Source organism: Carcharodon carcharias (genome assembly GCF_017639515.1).
Source record: "Carcharodon carcharias isolate sCarCar2 chromosome 29 unlocalized genomic scaffold, sCarCar2.pri SUPER_29_unloc_1, whole genome shotgun sequence".
Classification (NCBI taxonomy): Eukaryota; Metazoa; Chordata; class Chondrichthyes; order Lamniformes; family Lamnidae; genus Carcharodon; species Carcharodon carcharias.
This window is the reverse complement of record NW_024470654.1, coordinates 3,719,904-3,742,375: the sequence shown is the minus strand read 5'-3', so window position 1 is coordinate 3,742,375 and position 22,472 is coordinate 3,719,904.

Here is a 22,472-nt window from a genome sequence, read left to right as displayed (position 1 = left end):
AATCCAGCTGTCTCACGGGTGTCACTGTGACAATCCGGCTGTTTCAGCGCTGTTAGTGTGACAGTCCGGGTGTTTCATGAGCGTCAGTGTGACATTCTGGATGTTTCATGAGCGTCACTGTGACAATCAGGCTGTTTCACTGCCATCACTGTGACAATCCAGTTGTTTCCTGACTGTTAGTGTGACAATCCGGCTGTTTCACGAGCATGAGTGTGACAGCCCGGCTGTTTCAGGGCTGTTAGTGTGACACTCCAGTTGTTTCACGGCCATCAGTGTGACAATCCGGCTGTTTCACGGGTGTCACTGTGACAATCCGGCTGTTTCAGCGCTGTTAGTGTGACAATCCGGCTGCTTCACGAGCGTCAGTGTGACATTCTGGATGTTTCATGAGCGTCACTGTGACAATCCGTCTGTTTCACGGCCATCACTGTGACAATCTGTCTGTTTCATGGCCGTCACTGTGACAATCCGGCTGTGTCATGTCAGTCAGTGTGACAATCCAGCTGTCTCACGGGTGTCACTGTGACAATCCGGCTGTTTCAGCGCTGTTAGAGTGACAGTCTGGCTGTTTCATGAGCGTCAGTGTGACATTCTGGATATTTCATGAGTGTCACTGTGACAATCCGACTGTTTTCACGGCCATCCCTGTGACAATCCGGTTGTTTCCTGACTGTTAGTGTGACAATCCGGCTGTTTCACGAGCATCAGTGTGACAGCCCGGCTGTTTCAGGGCTGTTAGTGTGACACTCCAGTCGTTTCACGGCCATCAGTGTGACAATCTGGCTGTTTCACGGGTGTCACTGTGACAATCCGGCTGTTTCCGGGCTGTTAGTGTGACAAATCGGGTGTTTCACGAACGTCAGTGTGATAGCCCAGCTGTTTCAGGGCTGTTAGTGTCACAATCCGGTTTTCTCATGAGCGTCAGTGTGAAAACCCGGCTGTTTTTGCGGCCGTCAGAGTGACAATCCGGCTGTTTCACTGCCGTCACTGTGACAATCCGGCTGTTTCAGGGCTGTTAGTGTGAGAATCCAGCTGTTTTACGTGTGTCACTGTGACAATCTGGCTGTTTCAGCGCTGTTAGTGTGACAATCCGGCTGTTTCACGAGCGTCAGTGTGACATTCTGGATGTTTCATGAGCGTCACTGTGACAATCCGTCTGTTTCACGGCCATCACTGTGACAATCTGTCTGTTTCATGGCCGTCACTGTGACAATCCGGCTGTGTCATGTCTGTCAGTGTGACAATCCAGCTTTCTCACGGGTGTCACTGTGACAATCCGGCTGTTTCAGCGCTGTTAGTGTGGCAGTCTGGCTGTTTCATGAGTGTCAGTGTGATATTCTGGATGTTTCATGAGGTCACTGTGACAATCCGGCTGTTTCCTGACTGTTAGTGTGACAATCCGGCTGTTTCACGAGCATCAGTGTGACAGCCCGGCTCTTTCAGGGCTGTTATTGTGACACTCCAGTTGTTTCACGGCCATCAGTGTGACAATCTGGCTGTTTCACGGGTGTCACTGTGACAATCCGGCTGTTTCCGGGCTGTTAGTGTGACAAATCGGGTGTTTCACGAACGTCAGTGTGATAGCCCAGCTATTTCAGGGCTGTTAGTGTCACAATGCGTTTTTTTCATGAGCGTCAGTGTGAAAACCTGGCTGTTTTGCAGCCGTCAGCGTGACATTCTGGATGTTTCATGAGCGTCACTGTGACAATCCGTCTGTTTCATGGCCGTCACTGTGACAATCCGGCTTTGTCACGGGCGTCAGTGTGACAATTAGGCTGTTTCACTGTCGTCAGTGTGACAATCCAGATGCTTCATGTGCTTCACTGTGACAATCCGGCTTTGTCATATACGTCACTATTACAATCCGGTTTTGTCAGTGTGACAACCCGGCTGTGTTATGTCTCAGTGTGACATTCCGGCTGTTTCACAGTCATCACTGTGAAAATCTGTAAGTTTCACGAGCGTCAGTGTGACAATCCCGCAGTTTCAGTGCTGTTATTGTGACAATCCGGCTGTTTTCCAGCCATCAGTGTGACAATCTGGACGTTTCACATGCGTCACTGTTACAATCCGACTTTGTCATGGGCGTCATTGTGACAAGCCGGCTGTTTCACATGTGCCACTGAGACATTCCGGTGGTTTCATGGCCGTCAGCATGACAATCCGGATTTTCCACATGCGTCACTGTAACAAGCTGTCTGTTTCATGGCCGTCAGTGTGACAATCTGGCTGTTTCATGGCCGTCAGTGTGACAATCCAGGTATTTCACAGGCGCCACTAAAACAATCTGGCTGTTGTACTGCCAGCAGTTTGACAATCTGTCTGTTTCACATGCATCACTGTGAGAAACTGGCTGTTTCACGGGCATCTGTGTGACAATACGTCTCTTTCACGGGCGTCAGTGTGACAATCTGGCTGTGTCATGTCTGTCAGTGTGACAATCCAGCTGTCTCACGGGTGTCACTGTGACAATCCGGCTGTTTCAGCGCTGTTAGTGTGACAGTCCGGGTGTTTCATGAGCGTCAGTGTGACATTCTGGATGTTTCATGAGCGTCACTGTGACAATCAGGCTGTTTCACTGCCATCACTGTGACAATCCAGCTGTTTCCTGACTGTTCGTGTGACAATCCGGCTGTTTCACGAGCATGAGTGTGACAGCCCGGCTGTTTCAGGGCTGTCAGTGTGACACTCCAGTTGTTTCACGGCCATCAGTGTGACAATCTGGCTGTTTCACGGGTGTCACTGTGACAATCCGGCTGTTTCCGGGCTGTTAGTTTGACAAATCGGGTGTTTCACGAACGTCAGTGTGATAGCCCAGCTGTTTCAGGGCTGTTAGTGTCACAATCCGGTTTTCTCATGAGCGTCAGTGTGAAAACCCGGCTGTTTGTGGCGGCCGTCAGAGTGACAATCCGGCTGTTTCACTGCCGTCACTGTGACAATCCGGTTGTTTCAGGGCTGTTAGTGTGAGAATCCAGCTGTTTTATGGGTGTCACTGTGACAATCCGGCTGTTTCAGCGCTGTTAGTGTGACAATCCGGCTGCTTCACGAGCGTCAGTGTGACATTCTGGATGTTTCATGAGTGTCACTGTGACAATCCGTCTGTTTCACGGCCATCATGTGACAATCTGTCTGTTTCATGGCCGTCACTGTGACAATCCGGCTGTGTCATGTCAGTCAGTGTGACAATCCAGCTGTCTCACGGGTGTCACTGTGACAATCCGGCTGTTTCAGCGCTGTTAGAGTGACAGTCTGGCTGTTTCATGAGCGTCAGTGTGACATTCTGGATATTTCATGAGTGTCACTGTGACAATCCGACTGTTTCACGGCCATCACTGTGACAATCCGGCTGTTTCCTGACTGTTAGTGTGACAATCCGGCTGTTTCACGAGCATCAGTGTGACTGCCCGGCTGTTTCAGTGCTGTTAGTGTGACACTCCAGTTGTTTCACGGCCATCAGTGTGACAATCTGGCTGTTTCACGGGTGTCACTGTGACAATCCGGCTGTTTCCGGGCTGTTAGTGTGACAAATCGGGTGTTTCACGAACGTCAGTGTGATAGCCCAGCTGTTTCAGGGCTGTTAGTGTCACAATCCGGTTTTCTCATGAGCGTCAGTGTGAAAACCCGGCTGTTTTGCGGCCGTCAGAGTGACAATCCGGCTGTTTCACTGCCGTCACTGTGACAATCCGGCTGTTTCAGTGCTGTTAGTGTGACAATCCAGCTGTTTTACGTGTGTCACTGTGACAATCCGGCTGTTTCAGCTCTGTTAATGTGACAATCCGGCTGTTTCACGAACGTCAGTGTGATAGCCCAGCTGTTTCAGGGCTGTTAGTGTCACAATCCGGTTTTTTAATGAGCGTCAGTGTGAAAACCCGGCTGTTTTGCGGCCGTCAGAGTGACAATCCGGCTGTTTCACTGCCGTCACTGTGACAATTCGGCTGTTTCAGGGCTGTTAGTGTGAGAATCCAGCTGTTTTACGGGTGTCACTGTGACAATCCGGCTGTTTCAGCGCTGTCAGTGTGACAATCGGGCTTTTTCACGAGCGTCAGTGTGACATTCTGGATGTTTCATGAGCGTCACTGTGACAATCCGTCTGTTTCACCGGCCATCACTGTGACAATCTGTCTGTTTCATGGTCGTCACTGTGACAATCCGGATGTGTCATGTCTGTCAGTGTGACAATCCAGCTGTCTCACGGGTGTCACTGTGACAATCCGGCTGTTTCAGCGCTGTTAGAGTGACAGTCTGGCTGTTTCATGAGCGTCAGTGTGACATTCTGGATATTTCATGAGCGTCACTGTGACAATCCGACTGTTTCACAGCCATCACTGTGACAATCTGGCTGTTTCCTGACTGTTAGTGTCACAATCCGGCCTTTTCACGAGCATCAGTGTGACAGCCCGGCTGTTTCAGGGCTGTTAGTGTGACACTCCAGTTGTTTCACGGCCATCAGTGTGACAATCCAGCTGTTTCACGGGTGTCACTGTGACAATCCGGCTGTTTCAGCGCTGTTAGTGTGACAATCCGGCTGTTTCACGAACGTCAGTGTGATAGCCCAGCTGTTTCAGGGCTGTTAGTGTCACAATCCGGTTTTTTAATGAGCGTCAGTGTGAAAACCCGGCTGTTTTGCGGCCGTCAGAGTGACAATCCGGCTGTTTCATTGCTGTCACTGTGACAATCTGGCTGTTTCAGGGCTGTTAGTGTGAGAATCCAGCTGTTTTACGGGTGTCACTGTGACAATCCGGCTGTTTCAGCGCTGTTAGTGTGACAATCCGGCTGCTTCACGAGCGTCAGTGTGACATTCTGGATGTTTCTTGAGTGTCACTGTGACAATCCGTCTGTTTCACGGCCATCACTGTGACAATCTGTCTGTTGCATGGCCGTCACTGTGACAATCCGGCTGTGTCATGTCAGTCAGTGTGACAATCCAGCTGTCTCACGGGTGTCACTGTGACAATCCGGCTGTTTCAGCGCTGTTAGAGTGACAGTCTGGTTTTTTCATGAGCGTCAGTGTGACATTCTGGATATTTCATGAGCGTCACTGTGACAATCCGACTGTTTCACGGCCATCACTGTGACAATCCGGTTGTTTCCTGACTGTTAGTGTGACAATCCGGCTGTTTCACGAGCATCAGTGTGACAGCCCGGCTGTTTCAGGGCTGTTAGTGTGACACTCCAGTCGTTTCACGGCCATCAGTGTGACAATCTGGCTGTTTCACGGGTGTCACTGTGACAATCCGGCTGTTTCCGGGCTGTTAGTGTGACAAATCGGGTGTTTCACGAACGTCAGTGTGATAGCCCAGCTGTTTCAGGGCTGTTAGTGTCACAATCCGGTTTTATCATGATCGTCAGTGTGAAAACCCGGCTGTTTTGCGGCCATCAGAGTGACAATCCGGCTGTTTCACTGCCGTCACTGTGACAATCCGGCTGTTTCAGGGCTGTTAGTGTGAGAATCCAGCTGTTTTACGTGTGTCACTGTGACAATCTGGCTGTTTCAGCGCTGTTAGTGTGACAATCCGGCTGTTTCACGAGCGTCAGTGTGACATTCTGGATGTTTCATGAGCGTCACTGTGACAATCCGTCTGTTTCACGGCCATCACTGTGACAATCTGTCTGTTTCATGGCCGTCACTGTGACAATCCGGCTGTGTCATGTCTGTCAGTGTGACAATCCAGCTTTCTCACGGGTGTCACTGTGACAATCCGGCTGTTTCAGCGCTGTTAGTGTGGCAGTCTGGCTGTTTCATGAGTGTCAGTGTGATATTCTGGATGTTTCATGAGGTCACTGTGACAATCCGGCTGTTTCCTGACTGTTAGTGTGACAATCCGGCTGTTTCACGAGCATCAGTGTGACAGCCCGGCTCTTTCAGGGCTGTTATTGTGACACTCCAGTTGTTTCACGGCCATCAGTGTGACAATCTGGCTGTTTCACGGGTGTCACTGTGACAATCCGGCTGTTTCCGGGCTGTTAGTGTGACAAATCGGGTGTTTCACGAACGTCAGTGTGATAGCCCAGCTATTTCAGGGCTGTTAGTGTCACAATGCGTTTTTTTCATGAGCGTCAGTGTGAAAACCTGGCTGTTTTGCAGCCGTCAGCGTGACATTCTGGATGTTTCATGAGCGTCACTGTGACAATCCGTCTGTTTCATGGCCGTCACTGTGACAATCCGGCTTTGTCACGGGCGTCAATGTGAAAATTAGGCTGTTTCACTGTCGTCAGTGTGACAATCCAGATGCTTCATGTGCTTCACTGTGACAATCCGGCTTTGTCATATACGTCACTATTACAATCCGGTTTTGTCAGTGTGACAACCCGGCTGTGTTATGTCTCAGTGTGACATTCCGGCTGTTTCACAGTCATCACTGTGAAAATCTGTAAGTTTCACGAGCGTCACTGTGACAATCCCGCAGTTTCAGTGCTGTTATTGTGACAATCCGGCTGTTTTCCAGCCATCAGTGTGACAATCTGGACGTTTCACATGCGTCACTGTTACAATCCGACTTTGTCATGGGCGTCATTGTGACAAGCCGGCTGTTTCACATGTGCCACTGAGACATTCCGGTGGTTTCATGGCCGTCAGCATGACAATCCGGATTTTCCACATGCGTCACTGTAACAAGCTGTCTGTTTCATGGCCGTCAGTGTGACAATCTGGCTGTTTCATGGCCGTCAGTGTGACAATCCAGGTATTTCACAGGCGCCACTAAAACAATCTGGCTGTTGTACTGCCAGCAGTTTGACAATCTGTCTGTTTCACATGCATCACTGTGAGAAACTGGCTGTTTCACGGGCATCTGTGTGACAATACGTCTCTTTCACGGGCGTCAGTGTGACAATCTGGCTGTGTCATGTCTGTCAGTGTGACAATCCAGCTGTCTCACGGGTGTCACTGTGACAATCCGGCTGTTTCAGCGCTGTTAGTGTGACAGTCCGGGTGTTTCATGAGCGTCAGTGTGACATTCTGGATGTTTCATGAGCGTCACTGTGACAATCAGGCTGTTTCACTGCCATCACTGTGACAATCCAGCTGTTTCCTGACTGTTCGTGTGACAATCCGGCTGTTTCACGAGCATGAGTGTGACAGCCCGGCTGTTTCAGGGCTGTCAGTGTGACACTCCAGTTGTTTCACGGCCATCAGTGTGACAATCTGGCTGTTTCACGGGTGTCACTGTGACAATCCGGCTGTTTCCGGGCTGTTAGTTTGACAAATCGGGTGTTTCACGAACATCAGTGTGATAGCCCAGCTGTTTCAGGGCTGTTAGTGTCACAATCCGGTTTTCTCATGAGCGTCAGTGTGAAAACCCGGCTGTTTTGCGGCCGTCAGAGTGACAATCCGGCTGTTTCACTGCCGTCACTGTGACAATCCGGCTGTTTCAGTGCTGTTAGTGTGACAATCCAGCTGTTTTACGTGTGTCACTGTGACAATCCGGCTGTTTCAGCTCTGTTAATGTGACAATCCGGCTGTTTCATCACGAACGTCAGTGTGATAGCCCAGCTGTTTCAGGGCTGTTAGTGTCACAATCCGGTTTTTTAATGAGCGTCAGTGTGAAAACCCGGCTGTTTTGCGGCCGTCAGAGTGACAATCCGGCTGTTTCACTGCCGTCACTGTGACAATTCGGCTGTTTCAGGGCTGTTAGTGTGAGAATCCAGCTGTTTTACGGGTGTCACTGTGACAATCCGGCTGTTTCAGCGCTGTCAGTGTGACAATCGGGCTTTTTCACGAGCGTCAGTGTGACATTCTGGATGTTTCATGAGCGTCACTGTGACAATCCGTCTGTTTCACGGCCATCACTGTGACAATCTGTCTGTTTCATGGTCGTCACTGTGACAATCCGGATGTGTCATGTCTGTCAGTGTGACAATCCAGCTGTCTCACGGGTGTCACTGTGACAATCCGGCTGTTTCAGCGCTGTTAGAGTGACAGTCTGGCTGTTTCATGAGCGTCAGTGTGACATTCTGGATATTTCATGAGCGTCACTGTGACAATCCGACTGTTTCACAGCCATCACTGTGACAATCTGGCTGTTTCCTGACTGTTAGTGTCACAATCCGGCCTTTTCACGAGCATCAGTGTGACAGCCCGGCTGTTTCAGGGCTGTTAGTGTGACACTCCAGTTGTTTCACGGCCATCAGTGTGACAATCCAGCTGTTTCACGGGTGTCACTGTGACAATCCGGCTGTTTCAGCGCTGTTAGTGTGACAATCCGGCTGTTTCACGAACGTCAGTGTGATAGCCCAGCTGTTTCAGGGCTGTTAGTGTCACAATCCGGTTTTTTAATGAGCGTCAGTGTGAAAACCCGGCTGTTTTGCGGCCGTCAGAGTGACAATCCGGCTGTTTCATTGCTGTCACTGTGACAATCTGGCTGTTTCAGGGCTGTTAGTGTGAGAATCCAGCTGTTTTACGGGTGTCACTGTGACAATCCGGCTGTTTCAGCGCTGTTAGTGTGACAATCCGGCTGCTTCACGAGCGTCAGTGTGACATTCTGGATGTTTCTTGAGTGTCACTGTGACAATCCGTCTGTTTCACGGCCATCACTGTGACAATCTGTCTGTTGCATGGCCGTCACTGTGACAATCCGGCTGTGTCATGTCAGTCAGTGTGACAATCCAGCTGTCTCACGGGTGTCACTGTGACAATCCGGCTGTTTCAGCGCTGTTAGAGTGACAGTCTGGTTTTTTCATGAGCGTCAGTGTGACATTCTGGATATTTCATGAGCGTCACTGTGACAATCCGACTGTTTCACGGCCATCACTGTGACAATCCGGTTGTTTCCTGACTGTTAGTGTGACAATCCGGCTGTTTCACGAGCATCAGTGTGACAGCCCGGCTGTTTCAGGGCTGTTAGTGTGACACTCCAGTCGTTTCACGGCCATCAGTGTGACAATCTGGCTGTTTCACGGGTGTCACTGTGACAATCCGGCTGTTTCCGGGCTGTTAGTGTGACAAATCGGGTGTTTCACGAACGTCAGTGTGATAGCCCAGCTGTTTCAGGGCTGTTAGTGTCACAATCCGGTTTTATCATGATCGTCAGTGTGAAAACCCGGCTGTTTTGCGGCCATCAGAGTGACAATCCGGCTGTTTCACTGCCGTCACTGTGACAATTCGGCTGTTTCAGGGCTGTTAGTGTGAGAATCCAGCTGTTTTACGGGTGTCACTGTGACAATCCGGCTGTTTCAGCGCTGTCAGTGTGACAATCGGGCTTTTTCACGAGCGTCAGTGTGACATTCTGGATGTTTCATGAGCGTCACTGTGACAATCCGTCTGTTTCACGGCCATCACTGTGACAATCTGTCTGTTTCATGGTCGTCACTGTGACAATCCGGATGTGTCATGTCTGTCAGTGTGACAATCCAGCTGTCTCACGGGTGTCACTGTGACAATCCGGCTGTTTCAGCGCTGTTAGAGTGACAGTCTGGCTGTTTCATGAGCGTCAGTGTGACATTCTGGATATTTCATGAGCGTCACTGTGACAATCCGACTGTTTCACAGCCATCACTGTGACAATCTGGCTGTTTCCTGACTGTTAGTGTCACAATCCGGCCTTTTCACGAGCATCAGTGTGACAGCCCGGCTGTTTCAGGGCTGTTAGTGTGACACTCCAGTTGTTTCACGGCCATCAGTGTGACAATCCAGCTGTTTCACGGGTGTCACTGTGACAATCCGGCTGTTTCAGCGCTGTTAGTGTGACAATCCGGCTGTTTCACGAACGTCAGTGTGATAGCCCAGCTGTTTCAGGGCTGTTAGTGTCACAATCCGGTTTTTTAATGAGCGTCAGTGTGAAAACCCGGCTGTTTTGCGGCCGTCAGAGTGACAATCCGGCTGTTTCATTGCTGTCACTGTGACAATCTGGCTGTTTCAGGGCTGTTAGTGTGAGAATCCAGCTGTTTTACGGGTGTCACTGTGACAATCCGGCTGTTTCAGCGCTGTTAGTGTGACAATCCGGCTGCTTCACGAGCGTCAGTGTGACATTCTGGATGTTTCTTGAGTGTCACTGTGACAATCCGTCTGTTTCACGGCCATCACTGTGACAATCTGTCTGTTGCATGGCCGTCACTGTGACAATCCGGCTGTGTCATGTCAGTCAGTGTGACAATCCAGCTGTCTCACGGGTGTCACTGTGACAATCCGGCTGTTTCAGCGCTGTTAGAGTGACAGTCTGGTTTTTTCATGAGCGTCAGTGTGACATTCTGGATATTTCATGAGCGTCACTGTGACAATCCGACTGTTTCACGGCCATCACTGTGACAATCCGGTTGTTTCCTGACTGTTAGTGTGACAATCCGGCTGTTTCACGAGCATCAGTGTGACAGCCCGGCTGTTTCAGGGCTGTTAGTGTGACACTCCAGTCGTTTCACGGCCATCAGTGTGACAATCTGGCTGTTTCACGGGTGTCACTGTGACAATCCGGCTGTTTCCGGGCTGTTAGTGTGACAAATCGGGTGTTTCACGAACGTCAGTGTGATAGCCCAGCTGTTTCAGGGCTGTTAGTGTCACAATCCGGTTTTATCATGATCGTCAGTGTGAAAACCCGGCTGTTTTGCGGCCATCAGAGTGACAATCCGGCTGTTTCACTGCCGTCACTGTGACAATCCGGCTGTTTCAGGGCTGTTAGTGTGAGAATCCAGCTGTTTTACGGGTGTCACTGTGACAATTTGGCTGTTTCAGCGCTGTTAGTGTGACAATCCGGCTGTTTCACGAGCGTCAGTGTGACATTCTGGATGTTTCATGAGCGTCACTGTGACAATCCGTCTGTTTCACGGCCATCACTGTGACAATCTGTCTGTTTCATGGCCGTCACTGTGACAATCCGGCTGTGTCATGTCTGTCAGTGTGACAATCCAGCTGTCTCACGGGTGTCACTGTGACAATCCGGCTGTTTCAGCGCTGTTAGTGTGGCAGTCTGGCTGTTTCATGAGTGTCAGTGTGATATTCTGGATGTTTCATGAGGTCACTGTGACAATCCGGCTGTTTCACGTCCATCACTGTGACAATCCGGCTGTTTCCTGACTGTTAGTGTGACAATCCGGCTGTTTCACGAGCATGAGTGTGACAGCCCGGCTGTTTCAGGGCTGTTATTGTGACACTCCAGTTGTTTCACGGCCATCAGTGTGACAATCTGGCTGTTTCACGGGTGTCACTGTGACAATCCGGCTGTTTCCGGGCTGTTAGTGTGACAAATCGGGTGTTTCACGAACGTCAGTGTGATAGCCCAGCTGTTTCAGGGCTGTTAGTGTCACAATCCGGTTTTTTCATGAGCGTCAGTGTGAAAACCTGGCTGTTTTGCAGCCGTCAGAGTGACAATCCGGCTGTTTCACTGCCATCACTGTGACAATCCGGCTGTTTCAGGGCTGATAGTGTGACAATCCAGCTGTTTTACGCGTGTCACTGTGACATTCCGGCTGTTTCCGGCCTGTTAGTGTGACAAATCGGGTGTTTCACGAACGTCAGTGTGATAGCCCAGCTGTTTCAGGGCTGTTAGTGTCACAATCCGGTTTTCTCATGAGCGTCAGTGTGAAAACCCGGCTGTTTTGCAGCCGTCAGAGTGACAATCCGGCTGTTTCACGGCCATCACTGTGACAATCCGACTGTTTCACGGCCATCACTGTGACAATCCGGCTGTTTCCTGACTGTTAGTGTGACAATCCGGCTGTTTCACGAGCATCAGTGTGACAGCCCGGCTGTTTCAGGGCTGTTAGTGTGACACTCCAGTCGTTTCACGGCCATCAGTGTGACAATCTGGCTGTTTCACGGGTGTCACTGTGACAATCCGGCTGTTTCCGGGCTGTTAGTGTGACAAATCGGGTGTTTCACGAACGTCAGTGTGATAGCCCAGCTGTTTCAGGGCTGTTAGTGTCACAATCCGGTTTTCTCATGAGCGTCAGTGTGAAAACCCGGCTGTTTTGCGGCCGTCAGAGTGACAATCCGGCTGTTTCACTGCCGTCACTGTGACAATCCGGCTGTTTCAGTGCTGTTAGTGTGACAATCCAGCTGTTTTACGTGTGTCACTGTGACAATCCGGCTGTTTCAGCTCTGTTAATGTGACAATCCGGCTGTTTCACGAACGTCAGTGTGATAGCCCAGCTGTTTCAGGGCTGTTAGTGTCACAATCCGGTTTTTTCATGAGCGTCAGTGTGAAAACCCGGCTGTTTTGCGGCCGTCAGAGTGACAATCCGGCTGTTTCACTGCCGTCACTGTGACAATTCGGCTGTTTCAGGGCTGTTAGTGTGAGAATCCAGCTGTTTCACGGGTGTCACTGTGACAATCCGGCTGTTTCAGCACTGTTAGTGTGACAATCCGGCTTTTTCATGAGCGTCAGTGTGACATTCTGGATGTTTCATGAGCGTCACTGTGACAATCCGGCTGTGTCATGTCTGTCAGTGTGACAATCCAGCTGTCTCACGGGTGTCACTGTGACAATCCGGCTGTTTCAGCGCTGTTAGTGTGACAGTCTGGCTGTTTCATGAGCGTCAGTGTGACATTCTGGATGTTTCATGAGCGTCACTGTGACAATCCGACTGTTTCACGTCCATCACTGTGACAATCCGGCTGTTTCCTGACTGTTAGTGTGACAATCCGGCTGTTTCACGAGCATCAGTGTGACAGCCCGGCTGCTTCAGGGCTGTTATTGTGACACTCCAGTTGTTTCACGGCCATCAGTGTGACAATCTGGCTGTTTCACGGGTGTCACTGTGACAATCCGGCTGTTTCCGGGCTGTTAGTGTGACAAATCGGGTGTTTCACGAACGTCAGTGTGATAGCGCAGCTGTTTCAGGGCTGTTAGTGTCACAATGCGGTTTTTTCATGAGCGTCAGTGTGAAAACCTGGCTGTTTTGCAGCCGTCAGCGTGACATTCTGGATGTTTCATGAGCGTCACTGTGACAATCCGTCTGTTTCATGGCCGTCACTGTGACAATCCGGCTTTGTCACGGGCGTCAGTGTGACAATTAGGCTGTTTCACTGTCGTCAGTGTGACAATCCAGATGCTTCATGTGCGTCACTGTGACAATCCGGCTTTGTCATATACGTCACTATTACAATCCGGTTTTGTCAGTGTGACAACCCGGCTGTGTTATGTCTCAGTGTGACATTCCGGCTGTTTCACAGTCATCACTGTGAAAATCTGTAAGTTTCACGAGCGTCAGTGTGACAAATCCGCAGTTTCAGTGCTGTTATTGTGACAATCCGGCTGTTTTCCAGCCATCAGTGTGACAATCTGGGCGTTTCACATGCGTCGCTGTTACAATCCGACTTTGTCATGGGCGTCATTGTGACAAGCCGGCTGTTTCACATGTGCCACTGAGACATTCCGGTGGTTTCATGGCCGTCAGCATGACAATCCGGATTTTCCACATGCGTCACTGTAACAAGCTGTCTGTTTCATGGCCATCAGTGTGACAATCTGGCTGTTTCATGGCCGTCAGTGTGACAATCCAGGTATTTCACAGGCGCCACTAAAACAATCTGGCTGTTGTACTGCCAGCAGTTTGACAATCTGTCTGTTTCACATGCATCACTGTGAGAAACTGGCTGTTTCACGGGCATCTGTGTGACAATACGTCTCTTTCACGGGCGTCAGTGTGACAATCTGGCTGTGTCATGTCTGTCAGTGTGACAATCCAGCTGTCTCACGGGTGTCACTGTGACAATCCAGCTGTTTCAGCGCTGTTAGTGTGACAGTCCGGGTGTTTCATGAGCGTCAGTGTGACATTCTGGATGTTTCATGAGCGTCACTGTGACAATCAGGCTGTTTCACTGCCATCACTGTGACAATCCAGTTGTTTCCTGACTGTTAGTGTGACAATCCGGCTGTTTCACGAGCATGAGTGTGACAGCCCGGCTGTTTCAGGGCTGTTAGTGTGACACTCCAGTTGTTTCACGGCCATCAGTGTGACAATCTGGCTGTTTCACGGGTGTCACTGTGAGAATCCGGCTGTTTCAGCGCTGTTAGTGTGACAATCCGGCTGCTTCACGAGCGTCAGTGTGACATTCTGGATGTTTCATGAGCGTCACTGTGACAATCCGTCTGTTTCACGGCCATCACTGTGACAATCTGTCTGTTTCATGGCCGTCACTGTGACAATCCGGCTGTGTCATGTCAGTCAGTGTGACAATCCAGCTGTCTCACGGGTGTCACTGTGACAATCCGGCTGTTTCAGCGCTGTTAGAGTGACAGTCTGGCTGTTTCATGAGCGTCAGTGTGACATTCTGGATATTTCATGAGTGTCACTGTGACAATCCGACTGTTTCACGGCCATCCCTGTGACAATCCGGTTGTTTCCTGACTGTTAGTGTGACAATCCGGCTGTTTCACGAGCATCAGTGTGACAGCCCGGCTGTTTCAGGGCTGTTAGTGTGACACTCCAGTCGTTTCACGGCCATCAGTGTGACAATCTGGCTGTTTCACGGGTGTCACTGTGACAATCCGGCTGTTTCCGGGCTGTTAGTGTGACAAATCGGGTGTTTCACGAACGTCAGTGTGATAGCCCAGCTGTTTCAGGGCTGTTAGTGTCACAATCCGAATTTCTCATGAGCGTCAGTGTGAAAACCCGGCTGTTTTGCGGCCGTCAGTGTGACAATCCGGCTGTTTCACTGCCGTCACTGTGACAATCCGGCTGTTTCAGGGCTGTTAGTGTGAGAATCCAGCTGTTTTACGTGTGTCACTGTGACAATCTGGCTGTTTCAGCGCTGTTAGTGTGACAATCCGGCTGTTTCACGAGCGTCAGTGTGACATTCTGGATGTTTCATGAGCGTCACTGTGACAATCCGTCTGTTTCACGGCCATCACTGTGACAATCTGTCTGTTTCATGGCCGTCACTGTGACAATCCGGCTGTGTCATGTCTGTCAGTGTGACAATCCAGCTTTCTCACGGGTGTCACTGTGACAATCCGGCTGTTTCAGCGCTGTTAGTGTGGCAGTCTGGCTGTTTCATGAGTGTCAGTGTGATATTCTGGATGTTTCATGAGGTCACTGTGACAATCCGGCTGTTTCCTGACTGTTAGTGTGACAATCCGGCTGTTTCACGAGCATCAGTGTGACAGCCCGGCTCTTTCAGGGCTGTTATTGTGACACTCCAGTTGTTTCACGGCCATCAGTGTGACAATCTGGCTGTTTCACGGGTGTCACTGTGACAATCCGGCTGTTTCCGGGCTGTTAGTGTGACAAATCGGGTGTTTCACGAACGTCAGTGTGATAGCCCAGCTATTTCAGGGCTGTTAGTGTCACAATGCGTTTTTTTCATGAGCGTCAGTGTGAAAACCTGGCTGTTTTGCAGCCGTCAGCGTGACATTCTGGATGTTTCATGAGCGTCACTGTGACAATCCGTCTGTTTCATGGCCGTCACTGTGACAATCCGGCTTTGTCACGGGCGTCAGTGTGACAATTAGGCTGTTTCACTGTCGTCAGTGTGACAATCCAGATGCTTCATGTGCTTCACTGTGACAATCCGGCTTTGTCATATACGTCACTATTACAATCCGGTTTTGTCAGTGTGACAACCCGGCTGTGTTATGTCTCAGTGTGACATTCCGGCTGTTTCACAGTCATCACTGTGAAAATCTGTAAGTTTCACGAGCGTCAGTGTGACAATCCCGCAGTTTCAGTGCTGTTATTGTGACAATCCGGCTGTTTTCCAGCCATCAGTGTGACAATCTGGACGTTTCACATGCGTCACTGTTACAATCCGACTTTGTCATGGGCGTCATTGTGACAAGCCGGCTGTTTCACATGTGCCACTGAGACATTCCGGTGGTTTCATGGCCGTCAGCATGACAATCCGGATTTTCCACATGCGTCACTGTAACAAGCTGTCTGTTTCATGGCCGTCAGTGTGACAATCTGGCTGTTTCATGGCCGTCAGTGTGACAATCCAGGTATTTCACAGGCGCCACTAAAACAATCTGGCTGTTGTACTGCCAGCAGTTTGACAATCTGTCTGTTTCACATGCATCACTGTGAGAAACTGGCTGTTTCACGGGCATCTGTGTGACAATACGTCTCTTTCACGGGCGTCAGTGTGACAATCTGGCTGTGTCATGTCTGTCAGTGTGACAATCCAGCTGTCTCACGGGTGTCACTGTGACAATCCGGCTGTTTCAGCGCTGTTAGTGTGACAGTCCGGGTGTTTCATGAGCGTCAGTGTGACATTCTGGATGTTTCATGAGCGTCACTGTGACAATCAGGCTGTTTCACTGCCATCACTGTGACAATCCAGCTGTTTCCTGACTGTTCGTGTGACAATCCGGCTGTTTCACGAGCATGAGTGTGACAGCCCGGCTGTTTCAGGGCTGTCAGTGTGACACTCCAGTTGTTTCACGGCCATCAGTGTGACAATCTGGCTGTTTCACGGGTGTCACTGTGACAATCCGGCTGTTTCCGGGCTGTTAGTTTGACAAATCGGGTGTTTCACGAACGTCAGTGTGATAGCCCAGCTGTTTCAGGGCTGTTAGTGTCACAATCCGGTTTTCTCATGAGCGTCAGTGTGAAAACCCGGCTGTTTTGCGGCCGTCAGAGTGACAATCCGGCTGTTTCACTGCCGTCACTGTGACAATCCGGTTGTTTCAGGGCTGTTAGTGTGAGAATCCAGCTGTTTTACGGGTGTCACTGTGACAATCCGGCTGTTTCAGCGCTGTTAGTGTGACAATCCGGCTGCTTCACGAGCGTCAGTGTGACATTCTGGATGTTTCATGAGTGTCACTGTGACAATCCGTCTGTTTCACGGCCATCATGTGACAATCTGTCTGTTTCATGGCCGTCACTGTGACAATCCGGCTGTGTCATGTCAGTCAGTGTGACAATCCAGCTGTCTCACGGGTGTCACTGTGACAATCCGGCTGTTTCAGCGCTGTTAGAGTGACAGTCTGGCTGTTTCATGAGCGTCAGTGTGACATTCTGGATATTTCATGAGTGTCACTGTGACAATCCGACTGTTTCACGGCCATCACTGTGACAATCCGGCTGTTTCCTGACTGTTAGTGTGACAATCCGGCTGTTTCACGAGCATCAGTGTGACTGCCCGGCTGTTTCAGTGCTGTTAGTGTGACACTCCAGTTGTTTCACGGCCATCAGTGTGACAATCTGGCTGTTTCACGGGTGTCACTGTGACAATCCGGCTGTTTCCGGGCTGTTAGTGTGACAAATCGGGTGTTTCACGAACGTCAGTGTGATAGCCCAGCTGTTTCAGGGCTGTTAGTGTCACAATCCGGTTTTCTCATGAGCGTCAGTGTGAAAACCCGGCTGTTTTGCGGCCGTCAGAGTGACAATCCGGCTGTTTCACTGCCGTCACTGTGACAATCCGGCTGTTTCAGTGCTGTTAGTGTGACAATCCAGCTGTTTTACGTGTGTCACTGTGACAATCCGGCTGTTTCAGCTCTGTTAATGTGACAATCCGGCTGTTTCACGAACGTCAGTGTGATAGCCCAGCTGTTTCAGGGCTGTTAGTGTCACAATCCGGTTTTTTAATGAGCGTCAGTGTGAAAACCCGGCTGTTTTGCGGCCGTCAGAGTGACAATCCGGCTGTTTCACTGCCGTCACTGTGACAATTCGGCTGTTTCAGGGCTGTTAGTGTGAGAATCCAGCTGTTTTACGGGTGTCACTGTGACAATCCGGCTGTTTCAGCGCTGTCAGTGTGACAATCGGGCTTTTTCACGAGCGTCAGTGTGACATTCTGGATGTTTCATGAGCGTCACTGTGACAATCCGTCTGTTTCACGGCCATCACTGTGACAATCTGTCTGTTTCATGGTCGTCACTGTGACAATCCGGATGTGTCATGTCTGTCAGTGTGACAATCCAGCTGTCTCACGGGTGTCACTGTGACAATCCGGCTGTTTCAGCGCTGTTAGAGTGACAGTCTGGCTGTTTCATGAGCGTCAGTGTGACATTCTGGATATTTCATGAGCGTCACTGTGACAATCCGACTGTTTCACAGCCATCACTGTGACAATCTGGCTGTTTCCTGACTGTTAGTGTCACAATCCGGCCTTTTCACGAGCATCAGTGTGACAGCCCGGCTGTTTCAGGGCTGTTAGTGTGACACTCCAGTTGTTTCACGGCTATCAGTGTGACAATCCAGCTGTTTCACGGGTGTCACTGTGACAATCCGGCTGTTTCAGCGCTGTTAGTGTGACAATCCGGCTGTTTCACGAACGTCAGTGTGATAGCCCAGCTGTTTCAGGGCTGTTAGTGTCACAATCCGGTTTTTTAATGAGCGTCAGTGTGAAAACCCGGCTGTTTTGCGGCCGTCAGAGTGACAATCCGGCTGTTTCATTGCTGTCACTGTGACAATCTGGCTGTTTCAGGGCTGTTAGTGTGAGAATCCAGCTGTTTTACGGTTGTCACTGTGACAATCCGGCTGTTTCAGCGCTGTTAGTGTGACAATCCGGCTGCTTCACGAGCGTCAGTGTGACATTCTGGATGTTTCTTGAGTGTCACTGTGACAATCCGTCTGTTTCACGGCCATCACTGTGACAATCTGTCTGTTGCATGGCCGTCACTGTGACAATCCGGCTGTGTCATGTCAGTCAGTGTGACAATCCAGCTGTCTCACGGGTGTCACTGTGACAATCCGGCTGTTTCAGCGCTGTTAGAGTGACAGTCTGGTTTTTTCATGAGCGTCAGTGTGACATTCTGGATATTTCATGAGCGTCACTGTGACAATCCGACTGTTTCACGGCCATCACTGTGACAATCCGGTTGTTTCCTGACTGTTAGTGTGACAATCCGGCTGTTTCACGAGCATCAGTGTGACAGCCCGGCTGTTTCAGGGCTGTTAGTGTGACACTCCAGTCGTTTCACGGCCATCAGTGTGACAATCTGGCTGTTTCACGGGTGTCACTGTGACAATCCGGCTGTTTCCGGGCTGTTAGTGTGACAAATCGGGTGTTTCACGAACGTCAGTGTGATAGCCCAGCTGTTTCAGGGCTGTTAGTGTCACAATCCGGTTTTATCATGATCGTCAGTGTGAAAACCCGGCTGTTTTGCGGCCATCAGAGTGACAATCCGGCTGTTTCACTGCCGTCACTGTGACAATCCGGCTGTTTCAGGGCTGTTAGTGTGAGAATCCAGCTGTTTTACGTGTGTCACTGTGACAATCTGGCTGTTTCAGCGCTGTTAGTGTGACAATCCGGCTGTTTCACGAGCGTCAGTGTGACATTCTGGATGTTTCATGAGCGTCACTGTGACAATCCGTCTGTTTCACGGCCATCACTGTGACAATCTGTCTGTTTCATGGCCGTCACTGTGACAATCCGGCTGTGTCATGTCTGTCAGTGTGACAATCCAGCTTTCTCACGGGTGTCACTGTGACAATCCGGCTGTTTCAGCGCTGTTAGTGTGGCAGTCTGGCTGTTTCATGAGTGTCAGTGTGATATTCTGGATGTTTCATGAGGTCACTGTGACAATCCGGCTGTTTCCTGACTGTTAGTGTGACAATCCGGCTGTTTCACGAGCATCAGTGTGACAGCCCGGCTCTTTCAGGGCTGTTATTGTGACACTCCAGTTGTTTCACGGCCATCAGTGTGACAATCTGGCTGTTTCACGGGTGTCACTGTGACAATCCGGCTGTTTCCGGGCTGTTAGTGTGACAAATCGGGTGTTTCACGAACGTCAGTGTGATAGCCCAGCTATTTCAGGGCTGTTAGTGTCACAATGCGTTTTTTTCATGAGCGTCAGTGTGAAAACCTGGCTGTTTTGCAGCCGTCAGCGTGACATTCTGGATGTTTCATGAGCGTCACTGTGACAATCCGTCTGTTTCATGGCCGTCACTGTGACAATCCGGCTTTGTCACGGGCGTCAGTGTGACAATTAGGCTGTTTCACTGTCGTCAGTGTGACAATCCAGATGCTTCATGTGCTTCACTGTGACAATCCGGCTTTGTCATATACGTCACTATTACAATCCGGTTTTGTCAGTGTGACAACCCGGCTGTGTTATGTCTCAGTGTGACATTCCGGCTGTTTCACAGTCATCACTGTGAAAATCTGTAAGTTTCACGAGCGTCAGTGTGACAATCCCGCAGTTTCAGTGCTGTTATTGTGACAATCCGGCTGTTTTCCAGCCATCAGTGTGACAATCTGGACGTTTCACATGCGTCACTGTTACAATCCGACTTTGTCATGGGCGTCATTGTGACAAGCCGGCTGTTTCACATGTGCCACTGAGACATTCCGGTGGTTTCATGGCCGTCAGCATGACAATCCGGATTTTCCACATGCGTCACTGTAACAAGCTGTCTGTTTCATGGCCGTCAGTGTGACAATCTGGCTGTTTCATGGCCGTCAGTGTGACAATCCAGGTATTTCACAGGCGCCACTAAAACAATCTGGCTGTTGTACTGCCAGCAGTTTGACAATCTGTCTGTTTCACATGCATCACTGTGAGAAACTGGCTGTTTCACGGGCATCTGTGTGACAATACGTCTCTTTCACGGGCGTCAGTGTGACAATCTGGCTGTGTCATGTCTGTCAGTGTGACAATCCAGCTGTCTCACGGGTGTCACTGTGACAATCCGGCTGTTTCAGCGCTGTTAGTGTGACAGTCCGGGTGTTTCATGAGCGTCAGTGTGACATTCTGGATGTTTCATGAGCGTCACTGTGACAATCAGGCTGTTTCACTGCCATCACTGTGACAATCCAGCTGTTTCCTGACTGTTCGTGTGACAATCCGGCTGTTTCACGAGCATGAGTGTGACAGCCCGGCTGTTTCAGGGCTGTCAGTGTGACACTCCAGTTGTTTCACGGCCATCAGTGTGACAATCTGGCTGTTTCACGGGTGTCACTGTGACAATCCGGCTGTTTCCGGGCTGTTAGTTTGACAAATCGGGTGTTTCACGAACGTCAGTGTGATAGCCCAGCTGTTTCAGGGCTGTTAGTGTCACAATCCGGTTTTCTCATGAGCGTCAGTGTGAAAACCCGGCTGTTTTGCGGCCGTCAGAGTGACAATCCGGCTGTTTCACTGCCGTCACTGTGACAATCCGGTTGTTTCAGGGCTGTTAGTGTGAGAATCCAGCTGTTTTACGGGTGTCACTGTGACAATCCGGCTGTTTCAGCGCTGTTAGTGTGACAATCCGGCTGCTTCACGAGCGTCAGTGTGACATTCTGGATGTTTCATGAGTGTCACTGTGACAATCCGTCTGTTTCACGGCCATCATGTGACAATCTGTCTGTTTCATGGCCGTCACTGTGACAATCCGGCTGTGTCATGTCAGTCAGTGTGACAATCCAGCTGTCTCACGGGTGTCACTGTGACAATCCGGCTGTTTCAGCGCTGTTAGAGTGACAGTCTGGCTGTTTCATGAGCGTCAGTGTGACATTCTGGATATTTCATGAGTGTCACTGTGACAATCCGACTGTTTCACGGCCATCACTGTGACAATCCGGCTGTTTCCTGACTGTTAGTGTGACAATCCGGCTGTTTCACGAGCATCAGTGTGACTGCCCGGCTGTTTCAGTGCTGTTAGTGTGACACTCCAGTTGTTTCACGGCCATCAGTGTGACAATCTGGCTGTTTCACGGGTGTCACTGTGACAATCCGGCTGTTTCCGGGCTGTTAGTGTGACAAATCGGGTGTTTCACGAACGTCAGTGTGATAGCCCAGCTGTTTCAGGGCTGTTAGTGTCACAATCCGGTTTTCTCATGAGCGTCAGTGTGAAAACCCGGCTGTTTTGCGGCCGTCAGAGTGACAATCCGGCTGTTTCACTGCCGTCACTGTGACAATCCGGCTGTTTCAGTGCTGTTAGTGTGACAATCCAGCTGTTTTACGTGTGTCACTGTGACAATCCGGCTGTTTCAGCTCTGTTAATGTGACAATCCGGCTGTTTCACGAACGTCAGTGTGATAGCCCAGCTGTTTCAGGGCTGTTAGTGTCACAATCCGGTTTTTTAATGAGCGTCAGTGTGAAAACCCGGCTGTTTTGCGGCCGTCAGAGTGACAATCCGGCTGTTTCACTGCCGTCACTGTGACAATTCGGCTGTTTCAGGGCTGTTAGTGTGAGAATCCAGCTGTTTTACGGGTGTCACTGTGACAATCCGGCTGTTTCAGCGCTGTCAGTGTGACAATCGGGCTTTTTCACGAGCGTCAGTGTGACATTCTGGATGTTTCATGAGCGTCACTGTGACAATCCGTCTGTTTCACGGCCATCACTGTGACAATCTGTCTGTTTCATGGTCGTCACTGTGACAATCCGGATGTGTCATGTCTGTCAGTGTGACAATCCAGCTGTCTCACGGGTGTCACTGTGACAATCCGGCTGTTTCAGCGCTGTTAGAGTGACAGTCTGGCTGTTTCATGAGCGTCAGTGTGACATTCTGGATATTTCATGAGCGTCACTGTGACAATCCGACTGTTTCACAGCCATCACTGTGACAATCTGGCTGTTTCCTGACTGTTAGTGTCACAATCCGGCCTTTTCACGAGCATCAGTGTGACAGCCCGGCTGTTTCAGGGCTGTTAGTGTGACACTCCAGTTGTTTCACGGCCA